This window comes from Doryrhamphus excisus, chromosome 3 (assembly GCF_030265055.1).
Source record: "Doryrhamphus excisus isolate RoL2022-K1 chromosome 3, RoL_Dexc_1.0, whole genome shotgun sequence".
NCBI lineage: Eukaryota > Metazoa > Chordata > Actinopteri > Syngnathiformes > Syngnathidae > Doryrhamphus > Doryrhamphus excisus.
Window position 1 is genome coordinate 6361471 of NC_080468.1, and position 15122 is coordinate 6376592.

The 15122-nt window shown below is 40.5% G+C and overlaps 1 long non-coding RNA gene across 1 annotated transcript in view; it reads left to right on the top strand.

Moving 5' to 3' along the window:
• Positions 1-8825, top strand: part of LOC131126112 (uncharacterized) — a 32609-nt gene extending 23784 nt beyond the window's left edge. The window contains exons 3-4 of the long non-coding RNA XR_009129112.1: positions 5406-5514; positions 8494-8825. This is a non-coding gene — a long non-coding RNA (uncharacterized LOC131126112). The remainder of the gene's footprint in view (positions 1-5405; positions 5515-8493) is intronic.
• The last annotated feature ends 6297 nt before the right edge of the window (positions 8826-15122 follow it).

Consider the following 15122-nt stretch of genomic DNA (forward strand, 5'->3'; position numbering starts at 1 on the left):
TTGTGCAGGTTAAGGTGTTAAGGCTCTATAGGCGTCCACAACTGAATACATAGGGTTGAGCATAAGATGTCCCTTTTTAGAAATGTCGAATAGTATAGCGTACTAGTTAGCATCCTGTGTACTCAACAGTCAATTCGTGAAGTTCCCGCTGATTGGTCCTCGTCTGGGTGGCAGCGATAAAAAGTAGAAAATTTTCTGGGATTGTTTTGCAAGACATGTACAACTGTACAACTGTTCACACGCACGAATTTCGCGTGTTGCTTGGTTGGCTGGTGAGACGCAACAATCGCCCTATTGCGCAGATTCTATTGAAAATGAACGGTGTAGAGGCAATATCACCTCCCGGGTGTGACGCCCATAAGACGAGAAAATATCAGGAAAAGGTCGACTGGGTTGAGTCATGTCCATCTGAATATTCACATATTATGTTGGCTTGTCATCAAAACTCACTTCTGGTCACATGACGGCGATGGGTTGGCAACACATCAGTGACTGTCTCACGATACAAAAAAGACAAGTTGACATTTTTAGATTTCAGTTTTCAAAAAATACCATTTCAGGGCACTTACACTGCCATTTCCATGTGAATGAGAGGTTGAAAAAAGAAAAAACTTTGCTGTTTTGACCTGAAAACATTTCAGTGTGGATAGCCCCTCAAACCACAAAGCCAGAACTATGACATTCTTTTTAACAATCTGTCGGAAGAAATTAATTATAGCGGAGGCGGAGAGGAACGTCTTGATTTTTGAAGTGGTCATTAAACCCTTGTGAACATGTTGAGCTTCAGACTAATGAAGCTCACCATAAAGTGATGCAACAAAGTGGAACAATGCTGTTCTTATCAGTAACTGCAGATTTCTGATCTGCTAAATGGAGGATGTGTGATTTTCTTGAAATGATCTTTTTATCTTCTTTGCACATTCGTAGTAGAGCTTGTCGTGCTGAATAATTGTGTTTTGAAAGCCTCGTTGGACATGGCAAGTCCGGCATTTTCAGCGGGTTTAAAAACCTCCTTTAAAACCAACTTTTAAAATGTGATGTACAAAGCCGTTTTTCCACTATTGTGATGATATTGCTTTTCCTTTCATGAGAAACGCAACAGGCAACATCTGACACATTTCTCATGTTGGAGTTTGTGCCAAGATGATGAAAATTATTTTTTAGAAGTACTGCCATATTACTGAGTTACTGCTTATTTCTTGTCGACTTCTTCTACTGCAGACACGGTAGCCTGTTAGCTTCAACTGAGCCTCCAGGCTTCTCCTCTGCCCCTCATTCCTCCTGCATGCAGGCATGAGGGAGATACAGCGCAAATCCAGTCTATATTGATATCAACGATTTGGTTGACTTTGATATCGTGCTTAAAGTAAATATTGATATATCGCCCAGCCCTAAAAGGGGTGTTATTTCATGTTATAATGTTAATGTTAGGTCTTCTAAATATGTTTTTCTATGCTGTAACTATGAAAAATATTTATAAATAAGTAGTCCTACCTCCTGAAAATGGACTTATTGGTGTTTAACTGACCTTTTAAGACTCCCCCAAGAATTTGTTTTGTGGAAGTCCTAACACCCATCACAATGGCTAATGCAAGTGGCAGTTCTAAGGGGATACTATCGTTGACATCAAATGAAGAACCATCCATAAAATATTGAGTGAGGAGATGTTAACCTTCGGTATCTCCACAAGGGAAAGGGATGAATCCTTTTCCCTTCTCTGAACTTCATCAAAATGGAGATAAAACTTCTTTCAAGTGTTGAGCCGTGCTGCCTATTAAGTAACACAAGGTCAAAGGCAGTGTTCATGTCAGATTATGGAAATGCCAGTCGTTTTACCTCCTCTCAGCTCTACAATGATGCACGGTGTCAGACACAAAGTACTGGTTAAGTGAGCTGTACACAGATGAATGTGTTGATTGTATGAGGAGCACTCATTTCCACCACAGGCACACTCAGACAGGTTATAATTTTTGTGTAATTACTCCCATTACCATGAATGGCTCTTGTGAGATTGGAGTGTGTTTTGACACATTGTGAGTACGGATAGTTGGGGCATGGCCCTTGTGAGCTGCTCGTCTCTCCTCTTTCTGCTCTCTTCAAAGAAAAACGTGTGATTGACTTAATCCGCATCAGCATCCGTTAATATGGGGTATGACAAAGCAAGATGCTGATTAGAGAGCATGATTATTGCACAGGTGTGCCCTAGGATGGCCACAATAAAAGGCCACACCAAAAAAGCAGTCAATATTGACCATTTGTCAGATTTCCTTCACATCAGGTTGTTGAATGTGGTCTGTGGAATGGTGATCCACTCTTCTGTAATGGCTGTGCAAAGGCAGGAAGTGAAACAGGCTGTCATATAGGCTGATCCAGAGCATGCTCTAAGGGTGACATGTCTGGTGATTATGCTGACCATCCAAGAACTGGAATGTTTTCATTTCCAGGAACTATGTATAGGTCATTGCAACATGAGGTACAGGTATAAGGATCTTGTCACGATATTTCTGTGCATTCAAAATGTCATCATTGAAATGTGGCCTGTCTTCATTGTCCAAACCAATTGCATGCCTGCCCATTCCATAACCCCACTTCCACCATGGGTCACTCGATCCACGACATCAGCAAATCGCTCACCCACACAAAGCCATATGCAGTGTCTGTCATCTGCCCTGTGTAGTAAAACTAGGATTCCTCTTTGAAGAAAACACCTCTTTTGCAGAAATTATTTGGTTATGTAAACCCATTCTTGCAATAGTTGTCCGGGTGGCTGGTCTCAGTCAATTTTGGAGGTGAAGATGCTGGATGTGGGGGTCCTGGGCTGGTGTGGTTGCAAGGCCAGTTGGATGTACTGCCAAATTATATGGTAAAGAAATGAACATTCAATCCACGGGCAAAAACTGACATGTGGCATTGAGATGTGTGATAAAACCATACATTTTGGACTGGCCTTTTATTTGGTTTTAGATGGACCCTTTGAATCGGGTGTACAATGAAAACAGAAAACTTCCCAATAAGCATTTTGCATAATATTCAGAAGGTTAAGTCTGGCCTGGCAGGGTGTCATACACTATTTTTTTTTTTCAAATCGCAAACGTTCACCTCTTGGTATTTGCAGCTGCATTTGTGATCATTCATCATTACTTCAGGATTCATACAAAGACATCTGAGACACAATACAAAAAAAGTTTTTCATTAAATAGAAATGTGATGCAGTTTATGAAAGCCAAGTAGCTTCATTTAGAATGGAAGTTCTTCATAAAAAAAAGTCATTAAGTGGCTTAGGAAAAAAGTCATTGTTGTCCATGAATTCATATCCTCTGCAATAGTATGTCCTTCTAGACATTACTGATAGCAACGGCAGGAAGTGACTTATCTCGCTTCTATCTCTCCCAGAAACCCCCAATCCTGCTGAATGGCAATCTGCACTCTGGTCTCTGTGGATCAATGGCTCATATCAAGTATAAACCAATTTCCTTTACAAACTGCACTCTGGGAAATAAACACACACACTCCCGAAAGACAAATGAACCATTGTTCATATAAGTGGTTTTGAACTTTGCCAGGGAAACTTGGAATGACGTCACGTGTAGTCGCTGGCCGATGACAACCACGTGGTGGACTATTATGGACGTCAAATTATGAATTTTGAAACGTGTGTTGCTGTAGCTCACCAACCAATGAAAACATGTACTTGAAATGAGTGTCTACATTTGCCACCAGGATCAAATATAAAATTCATACTTTTGAAACTGGCCTATTGGCAGTGAAACCACGAATTATGTTGGTTTTGTTTGTGGAAATGTTTTACTTTGTTACCTGAAATTATTTTTCCTCCTGAAAAAATCTACATAGAGGATTTCTTTTAAGAACATAACTGTGGCAAAACCTAGCATATAGATTCGTAAAGCAGCCAATGTGGAGGTTTAAGTCAACTAAAAAGAACAAAGGTGACGACGTCCTCAGTGGGCAAAGTCCATTTACATATTCGGCATCCATATTCAAATTTGTTTATTTATTTATTGTTCTAGTTCTCCTTTTCTATTTGAATAATGATTAAAAATTAAGGGCGTGGTTACGTGACCATTTAATGCTGTAGCACTTAAAGAGGAACTGCATTTTATTTACAATTTTGAAGAATCATTTACAATTCTTCATTAAACATGAACACATGTATTTCCCTTTTCTGTGCAATATAGCGCGAAAAAACAATATGACAACAATATTAATATGAGCTAGCTGGGAAGAACCTATTTTGATGCTGAAGCCCTAACAAAAAAACATAATTTACATAACCGGAAGTAGAGATTCGACAGTTGAAGTCTCTCAATGGTAGCTTTAGCATTTTAGCATCAGTAACTTGTAATGTGGTCATTAAAGATTTTTTTGCGGGACTACCAGTGTTTAAAAAAACCCGGGTAGACCTACTGATTGCGGTGGGAAATGGCTATTTGCAACCCTGTTGCTGTATGCACACTATATACTATAATATAATGTGCGTATATTAACTGTTTTTGGAGGTGTTCAGTCACAAATAGCATACTGTCTGACAAGTTGAGCTTCATTTACTGATGTAGGTGTTTAAATAAATTACCAATAGCTTAATTTTAATCTTTCCCCTAGCCAGTCAATACTCACTGACTGTAAATATATTGCTTTTTTGTGTAAACATTCAAGTGCTGAATGACTCATGAAATAATTGCATTGCGGAAGGATTGAAAATAAGATGAGGAATCTGCTCGTAACAATACATTTGACAAGCACATCCAGGTTAAGGAATATATTAGCCGACTGCAGGCAACGACATACGGGAAAGCTAATTCTCTCTGAACACTGAAACGGTTTTGATCTCCCACAAGAGGCATTTTCTCTGAACCTCCCACTTAATGTTTTGACACCATTCTACATGTAAATGCTCAGCACGGCACTCATGAATACTGAGAGGTCTCCTTTTGCACATGGATTGTCAGAGTGGTTGGAGATCATTTAATTCTTTGGAGATGGTGATTAACACGTGCATTCGTTTCAGGCTGTGCACCTCTTTGATGCTGGCGGAGGGAGAGACCATGAGAGAAAGGAGGGGGTGCGGCAGAGGAGTGAACATTGCCACACACTATTACCATGATGTGTGGCAATGCATGAGAAAAATAATAGCCACAGTCAAAAGCACTTCAAAGATTTTGTATATTTCAAACAGATGAGGTGAACTCGACTGTAACACATTTCTGTCAACATTATCCTAAAATAACTTCCTGTTCTCTTTAAAGTGACACTAAAGAAGTCAGTGTTTAGTGTAATTGGCATGTCGTCACATCAGCTAATCCCTAACCACGTGGAGACACGTTTGTTGCTCCATCACTGATATGCCAGCAAGTTCCTTTGGTTAAATATTGCATTGTTTTTTAAAGGTCATCTCCCAAATAATGATGCAGAGCCCATGCAAAAGGGCATTTGGTCCTGAATGAAACCGGCACGAAGGTCATTTGCACAGCACTGCATTCATCCATCGCACATACGGTATGTTATGAACTCATTTGAAGCTTCAGTGTTTTTATATTATGGAGATTTTCATATTGCGTTAGACGCAATACGCCCTTTGGATACATAATATATGTGATGTTACGCTAAATATGTATGGCATGTGACCATGCTACACAGACATACAGTTATAGTTACAGTTACAGTTATAGTTACAGTTGATAAGTTAATTTCCGTGAAGTAAGGTATCCTATTTATAAATGGAATATTTTCATAGTGTGATATAGGAAACCTGTTTACAATCTTCTAAATGCAGTTTTGAATGTTATTAGAGCCATCTCCACATCACCCCTAAGAGTAAATAAGCCATTTCAGACATAAATAAGACTCATGCTCGTGTGTATTGCCAGAAATATGTTCCTTATGGGAGCTGTGGCAGGTGAACAGGAAGTGATGTCTGGGGTTCAAACCTGCAATAAAAGCCTATTGTTCTGGTGATCAGGTCTGGTCCTTGTGTGTCAATAACATTAGTGACACCTAGTGACCAGTTTAGAACACTACATAGTCTTAATTCATCAGCATTTTTTATGTGTCGCCTGAATGCCTTATATTTATATCTTTTAGTTCATTTAGCCATTTTTATGCTTGAGAATGACTTATTTAGGCCAAAACTACATACACTTTGCTTCAAAATGCATATTTTTGACGAATAATAGGTTGAACTCAACCATGAAACAGCATGATTTATTAATATATTTTTGAAAAACTGTGACAGAGTGAAGCTGTGAGATTATTTTCAGGCAGGAAGAAAACAGGCTGTTGCAAGACTGGAGACTGGAGAGCAAAAGACACACACATCCACCGCTAAGATTTAAAAATGTTAAAAAATTTATCAAGGCCTGCAAAACGGAACCTGTGTCACCATGCCGAATTTATCAAACACAACCAGCTTGTGTCATGTGTGCAGGCCGCAGTGTATACCAGTGGAGAAAAGTTGACAAAAGCCTAAAGTAAAGCCACAATAGTTGTATCAGATGGTTAAGGGCAAGTTCAACAATTTGTGGCTCCAGAGCAGACAGTTCAATGCATGCTTGAAACGGGTGGATGGAATCATATATGAAGCACTGCACCTTCTGCAAGAAAACTTTGGAATTTGGAGCACTGGACATCAAGGGTTAGAAATTCCATGGCAAATCAGAAAAAAATGAAATGGATTTTAAATTGTATTCATTATAGTCTTAGAAAAGTTTTTTATATTTGACTTCTTGAAAGGTTCCGGTTTTTATTCATTCATTCATTTTCTATACCGCTTATCCTCAGGGGGGTGGCAGGCATGCTGGAGCCTATCTCAGCTGTCTTTAAGCGAGAGCCGAGGTTGCCAACCAATCACAGGGCACATATAGACAAACAACCATTCACACTCACATTCATACCTATGGACAATTTGGAGTCGCCAATTAACCTAACATGTTTTTGGAATGTGGGAGGAAACCGGAGTACACGGTGAAACCCCACGCACGGGGAGAACATGCAAACTTTACACAGAGATGCCCTAGCGGGGAATCGAACCCGTGTCTCTTAGCTGTGTGTCCTCCACGCAAAACACCTGCAGCCCCACATTCCGGTTTTGCCAATACTAAATCATCAATAGCGAGTAGTACCACGTGCCAATGTATTTGGCTTTGTTGTTGCCATGGCATCATGTCTCCCACAGTGCTTTCTGTCCATTATGTTGCCTTTTGTGCTCTTGCAGAAATGACTGGTAGATATAATGATTTTGCTATAGTTTGAGAAAGTAATAGCTGACACATGGTGTGTTCGTAATGAGAGGAAGAATTATCATCACAAAATATTTCCTTGACGTACAAGTCCCAATAGCCTCCAAACGTACAATGGGAACTATTTAAGGATCTGCCCTGAACCGTTTTGACAGTGTATAGAAGAAGCAGAAAAAAGCCATGGTGAGTCCCACTTGTCGATATCTGTGAATTGAAGAAATGTGAGAGCATTTGAGCACGCAGGGGGGGGGCGAGTTTTTGGTGCTACCTACTGTACATCATGACTGACCTGCCATTACACGTGGACAAACTGTGCAGGGGATGATGGGGGACAAAGGAGGCAATTAGTTGGACAGAGTGGTGGTAATACACTCCCAGGGGCGCAGTAAGTCAGGCCGCTCAATGCTGCACCCAGGTTCACAGAGCAATTAAGCCAGCCGAGAGAGTCAAAGTGGCTTAGCTTCATGTTTGCTAGCTCTGCGCCAGTGCTCAGAGCAGAGGGTCACTTTCAATCCCTATCAGTCCACCTGTGTGTCTTAATGCACCCATCCACGCTGGTTCCAGGAGGTAAGAACACAGCCAAAGAGACAAGCGGGAGCCAGCGCAATACATGGGACCACTTATTCTAACTCCTGTCCTATAATTGTGCCTGACACATCATCTGGCTTCTCTCCCAAATTGCCAGTAACATTTGCCTTTTTTATCCTCCTTATCATAATGAATTATTTATAAAGGGGAGAGCGAGCCGTTCCCAATGAGTACACATCCCAATAAAGGAAGATATGGCTACTATAAAATGATATAGAATATATCATTTACCCCTTTTATCAAAATGGCTCTCTAAGTGTTATGGGATCTTCACATTCATTCTGTTTGAAAGTGAAGAAAGCTTCATTTGTTATTTACTCTCCAGTAAACAATTGATTTTAAATGAATCTTGTAGGCTTCCGCAGACACTGATGGAATAAATCCTACTTAAAAAATCCATTTTGTGGACTGTCTGACCTGCATGGATGACAGTGCAAACATATATTATACGATATTGCCATTGTAGAGTCTTCCCAATTTTACAGGATCGCTATATATTACCCATGACTGCTAGGCAATCAGAAAACCCAATAAAAATCTCAGTCCCATCCCTGGAAGAATTTTAACAGTAAAGCCTCAAGACAATTCTCAATTCTCAAAAGGTGTATTTTTTTTATTTACTTTTATTTTTTTACCTCCCTTCCACTACCAGACTGCAAGACAAGCAAGATTACAAGAACGAAGTCAGCGATGCCTTGAGGGGGAACAATTACCAACTTACTAGCAGCCACATTCATGAGTTCTCTATCACCTCCAGGGTCCACAGAGAAATCTGCGCTCCAATTTACAGCTACCCCAAGAATGTAAGCCCGCCTGTCCCGAATGGAGCTCTTTGTTACCTTTTCATGAATTTGAAAGGAAACGGGATCGCTTCACAGAATCATCACAAGGCTAAAAACTGAGTGGTTCTTCTCCCATGTCCTCCAGTTTCAATTTACACCAATTAATTCTTAAGCTTCTCAATAGAATTCATGCATGTTAGAGTGGATTATTCTCCACACTGTTTGCAGTCTTGCAGTGTTCTATCGAGAGGGCATTCATAGGTCAAAGTAGAGAGCCTGTTAATTGAAGTTGTACATAATAAAGGCGGGTGGGGGTGGAATCGGTTTATTAATAATTGATCAAAGAGCCGTTAAATTGAAATGTGTTTACATCAATTAATTATCCCCCCAGATGCCACTTATCAGCCTTTTCCATCGCACCATCATAGCGATCCTGGAGACTGCAGCGGAGGTTGTGCTGAGCCGATGATCATTCATCATGTGCTGTGCTCTTAAAGGTACCCTCACACCTGCGACATACTGATTAAAACGCTTGTGTCATTGAGCTCTGCTGGCTTTATTCGCCACCCCCTCTGGAAATTGCCTGCGTTTTTTTTTAATGTGGACAGGGAGAAACTCAATGTCTAAGAGGTATTGATACACTTTGATCTTTTAACACATTGGTGAGTTGTTCTGCAACGGTTTCAGAGCGTCCATTGAAGGGCAGCCTCTCTATTAAAAAGACTACAATACAATCAAGTCAAGGCCATATATGCAATCACACATAAATACAACATTTACCACCTAACTGTCGTACATTGTGGTGGCATTGATTGCCGCTCCATGAAATTCAGTGTTAAAGGGTTGTATAGCCACTTTGTGTATCTGTGATCTTTCCTAAAACCAAATGTTGATGTCGCTGTTACAGTCAGAGGCTACAATGCAGCAGCTAATTTTGGTCGGACATGCAGTAAGGAGTACTTTTTTTGGGGGGGGGGGGGGGGGGGGGGGGTTCTTTAACAGTTCTCAAATGTAATTGATCCGCCAGTCGTGGTAAATGTTTGTTTATGAGAAGCTGAAGAAGCCGATGCTTTAAAGGGATTCACCTATTTCACCTAGAAAGCCTTTTAAAAACATTCAAAAACCACCAACAATATTTGATATATAGTAAGGACCTCAAACAATGCACAACGATGAGCCAATTCAAGAAACAATACAAGCAGTTGATGTTTGCTAAATACAAGGATGAAGAGTCTTGAACAAGTCATGATGTGCTATATATATCACTATATTGACACTTACTATGGTACCCATTATGTCATTGGATGGTCATATCACCTCGTACTTTGGTATGTGATTTTAAAAAAAACACACAAAAAAAACGTAAACCATATTAGGAAAGCAGGAAGTGAACAAATGTAACAGTTACTGATTGTAAAAAGTACCAGATGGAGTGGTAGGATTTAATAAGCTTTGCTTCTTCCTACTCCTTTTGGACATATGGAACTGTGAACTGATTATGTGATGCATTCAATTGTAGTCTGATGCATGTTAAAATGTAATAAAACCATTACCATTACCATACATACATACATGCTGTCACCACGTCGTAACATGCACATTCATGATAACATGTATCTTACAGTATTTTAGTCATTTTAAACATACAAGCAAAATACATCCGGAACAAAAGCAGAGATGTTTTTCCAATAAAGAAAAGTCAGAAATGCAGATTGCGTATAGTTCCCAAGGTACAGTATTTGGTAAAAAATGGAAATTTATGCAAAATAAGGCAAAAACGATTACGATTATCAGAACGTACAGTGTGTTGACAAGCAACCAGGGTGTACATGAATAAGAAGCAAAAACAATTAGCGCCTAACACTCAAAATTACGAGTGCGCCTGAATGCCTTAAGGTGTGAGGAGACAGCAGCAGGAATAAGAGTGGTTGTTCCTTGCTCTGTGTGCATCATATCAACAAATAAGTAAGTCTGAATGATTACTTTGTTTATTAAGAGAGTTTTATCTTGAAGATTTCATTTATATTGGCATTCCAATTGATCCCCGTACGGCCCCAATGGTGAAAATCTCCACTCCTGGGAGTGGAGATTCACCCGAAAATTAAGTGTTATTGTTGGTTGTATGTAGTGGTAGTAGTTCCTTTGGAGTTCGGACACTATTGAAAGATTCCAGTCAGATGATGGACACTTCGTACTCAAAAAGCAGGATCAAAACTAGCAAACTGCTGTCAGTACTGCACTTGTAAATCACAGCAAACACACCCAAAGTATGTGATATTTACAAAAGCTGCTGCTTGTTGCTCATACAATAATAAGACAAGGTTACTAAATGTTCTACCAACAGAGAGAGCGTGTTCTGTGTTTGCTACGACTCATCATGGTAGACTTTTTGAGAGCTAATTTTGCACAAGTCAGTATCTAGAACCTGAGGGTCCAGAATTAGGTAGACAGCCCCTCCCCCATCCTCAATGGTGGATCAGGTAAGACTCCCATTGGGTGCTAGGCAGATCCAGCTATAGTGAGCCAACACTAAGGCGGTGTTGTAGTGTAATCATGTAGCGCAAACATAATAAAACAGTCACAATGTCCACTCTCACTGGGATATCAAGTGATGACTGAAGACTTGAGCTGATAAATACAGCATAGTCATCAGGTAAAAAAATGCTGAGAGTAAACAAGCATCTTGCTGAGTCATCCTAGCGCTGTCGTCGGGTCAGGTTCGAGAGCGAGTATCCGCTGCTTCAGTCGATGCAGATTCGTAGTCGGTAGAGTGTGCATTCTCGAAGTTGACCAACTACTTGGCTTACCGCCATGGCCTGTGTGAGGCATGATTTATATCCTAGCATTAACAAACTCACTCGGTATTCCAAACTCACAGACGATACGTAGCGCCTGTACAGCAGCAGCTCCAGTAGCTAGTGTTAAGTAGCTAAAACGCTGTACACCAGAAAAGTAGTTATTTGGTGTTTGGAGCTGCCTATTTAGAACAAAAAAGGGTAGGACCTGTGTTTTGGATTATGGATGTTTGGCAAAATAAAAAAAAATTGATTTGTTCTTTTTTAATCGTTTTGTTTAGTTACACATACACGTATAATAAGATGTTGTTGTGATGTCCAAGGTAGGGATCGCCCGTGAATGCAGCCCATTGAAGTAAAAATGGAGAAGTGTTGTTCCAAGTATGAAGGGAGAGACGTGTTTGCCAGCTAGAATGCCCGTGTTCAGGTCAGAATAAAGTTATAAAAGAGCATTGGACTTTGAGGAGACGCTACACTGTGCCATCATTAAATCAGTAAATTAATGTTAATTATGTTAAAAACAAACACATTCAAACACACGTCTTCCACAGGAAATATGCCTATTAATGTATTTTCTGATAACAAGATTATATGTTTTGGTGCCATGAGCACATTAAGGAACATTTACAAAATGTGTTTATTTTCCTTCACTGTTATACCCTGATCCATGAACTGATGACCCACATGCTTTTTTTTTAGGGTCATCACAAAAGGGATGGTAGGGTGTCAACTAATCAGTGACAGTGTCCTCATCTGCATAAAAGTACAAACTGTGTTTTTCAATATCTAAATATCAGTTTAAGGTGACTTCTTTTCTGAAAGTCTGCGTCTTCACCAACCTGCCCAGGCCACAAATCACAGTAGCCGCTATGCCATGTCATCTTTATTTAAGGAATAATATCTGCAGGCCGTGTGTCTGTCCCAATAGTGTTGACATAAAAATGATCAATGACAGTAGATCAGCCCCATGGGAAGTGTGTGATACACATCACATGATTAATGGCTTTGCCAGCTGTCATGAACTATACTGGACCAGCCCCGTGAAGGCTTCATAACTCATAAGCATTCTGACATCAAATTTTGTGCACTTTTTAAACGCTAAAATTCAGTGTGCTCACGTTTTCTGCCTCCTGATGTCTGGGGAAACATTAATAGATCAATTTTTGGCTCAAATTTGAGTTGTTTATAGCTACTGTTTTTCTGTTGACAGCATCCCCATTAAAATGCCGACAATGTAATGATGAATTAAACATGGAATGCAAGGGTTTAAGATATCCTGCAGGAAAGTCTGTCTGGTACTAATGAGTGTCTGTTAAACATGTAAGCGGTTACCCCTACAAAGAAGTAGTACTCCAAAGTGAAGCAGCTCTGATATTCTACCAGAAGCTTCTGATGTAGTGGAAGGAGTGAACTCTTAACACATCTAACTGACATACGGCAGCATGGCTACAGTATTCCCTTGGCGTCTTCTTTTACTCAACAACTACTAATTTCCTCTTATTTTTAACTTGATTTAGTTTTTGAATGCCTTTGCAAAATGTATTTCATGCAAAGATAATAATCAATAGTGGCACAAGATACTGATAAGTGCTTTCAACACCATCCAACCCTCACGGTTGACTGTGAATATGGAAGGAACGGAGATGGCATTTCACACCGGACTGTTTTGTGAACATGGGAAGTACACAGCTGGACTAGCCAACCGACTTTCCAGTGTTACTTGGTTGTGTGGAAGAGTCAGAAGAGCCCTGTGATTGGCTGGCGACCAGTCCAGGGTGTATCCCACCTCTCGGCCAAAGACAACTGGGATAGTCTCCAGCACCCCCGCGACCCTTGTGAGGACAAGCGGTAGAAAATGACTGACTGACGGTGCAATTTCCCCCAAACACCCTTGTTTCTGTTTACATTTTGTTTTTCTGTTCACTATTGAGAGGAAATCCTCATCCCCTTTAACTGCATTTGCAATTCGTTTTTATACATTTGCTTCCATGCAAATCATTATGTTCTGGCCGCAATTACTGTCCTTAATGGCTATATTAGTAAGACAGTCCACCAGAGGAACATCTTGGGAAGAATTATACAGCCACCCACCAACCACCTGCACAAGCTTTACTGTATGTGTGCAGTTCATTACTCACACATAAATGGTGAAAGGACAGCACAGAAATCGTTAAAAGGGAACGCATGTGCAGGAAGTCAGTATGTATCGAAAAAAATAAGCCTGAATGAATCTAAACATCATAATGAGCCCTGAGCAATTACAACAGAAATATGTATGATAATCAAATGGCTGGAATCCCAGAGAGTGAGGCCTGCTTGATGAAAGAGACACATAGTTCAAAAAGACGCAAAGAATTTTATTGGTTGCCTGTTCAAGTTAGTCATCGTTTCAGAGGGAATTATTTTCTCAAACCAGCTCCATCACACCGCTTCTGTTGTGAATGTAAAATGACATGGCAAGGTCAACGCTTTGCAAATCCACATTTCAAAATTCCTAGTTCTAGCAAATATTTTTCTGTTCACAAGTTTATTTGCTGGATATAAACACACTTTTAATTCACAGCAATGTCCTTTCTGCCCCGCAGGCAAGTTTCCATCTCGTATGTATGTACATTCAATAATAAGAGATCATAAGACCAGAGGAATATTCACCTTTTATTTAAATAATTGGAGAAACAACCTTCTGGTCTGAAATATTGCAAATACATGATTCATGAAAGAAACCTTCAAAAATGACTTATATGACCCTATTTTTAACACTTTTGGACAGTATCCAGCCCATTGTATTGTACCATAGCATGATAACATGACCACTCTTTGTATCTTCATTCATTCATTCATTCATTCATTTTCTACCGCTTTTCCTCACGAGGGTCGCGGGGGTGCTGGAGCCTATCCCAGCTGTCTTCGAGCGTGAGGCGGGGTACACCCTGGACTGGTCGCCAGCCAATCACAGGGCACATATAGACAAACAACCATTCACACTCACATTCATACCTATGGACAATTTGGAGTCGCCAATTAACCCAACATGTTTTTGGAATGTGGGAGGAAACCGGAGTACCCGGAGAAAGCCCACAAATGCACGGGGAGAACATGCGAGGGTGGAATTGAACCCTGGTCTCCTAGCTGTGAGGTCTGCACGCTAACCACTAGACCGCCGTGCTGCTCACTCTTTGTATCTTGATTTTTATATTTTTAATTATGTTTTCAGTACGGTGGACGAGTGGTTGGCAGGTTGATCGGGAAGATGTGGGTTCGAATCTCTGCTTGGGCATCTCTGTGTGGATTGTGCATGTTCTACCCGTGCGTGTTATCCGGTTTCCTCCCATGAGACCCCCATATTCACCTTTACACTTGTAGTATTTGTCATGTCCTGTGATCATGTGCTGCTTTGGTGCCACCTATCTCTCCTTCATTGCACTGAGCCGCTGGAGGAGGCTGCTTCACACACCTGTTGCCAATCACTGATTGGTTCTTAAGCTCCTCACTCCCACACACCTGTGCCAGGTTGTCCTGCCTTGTACATACAGCCAACCGGCCACAGCTTGTGTCTTTGCTCATAGCTACTTTCTGGTCATTTTATTGCTGTTGTTGAGTTTTATTTGCATTTGTCCCTTGTTTGGCCTCTCTGCCAACGGAGATACTTTTGTCTATTTTTGGCAGTGAGTTTTCGTTTTGCACTTTTTATCCCTGCTTGATTG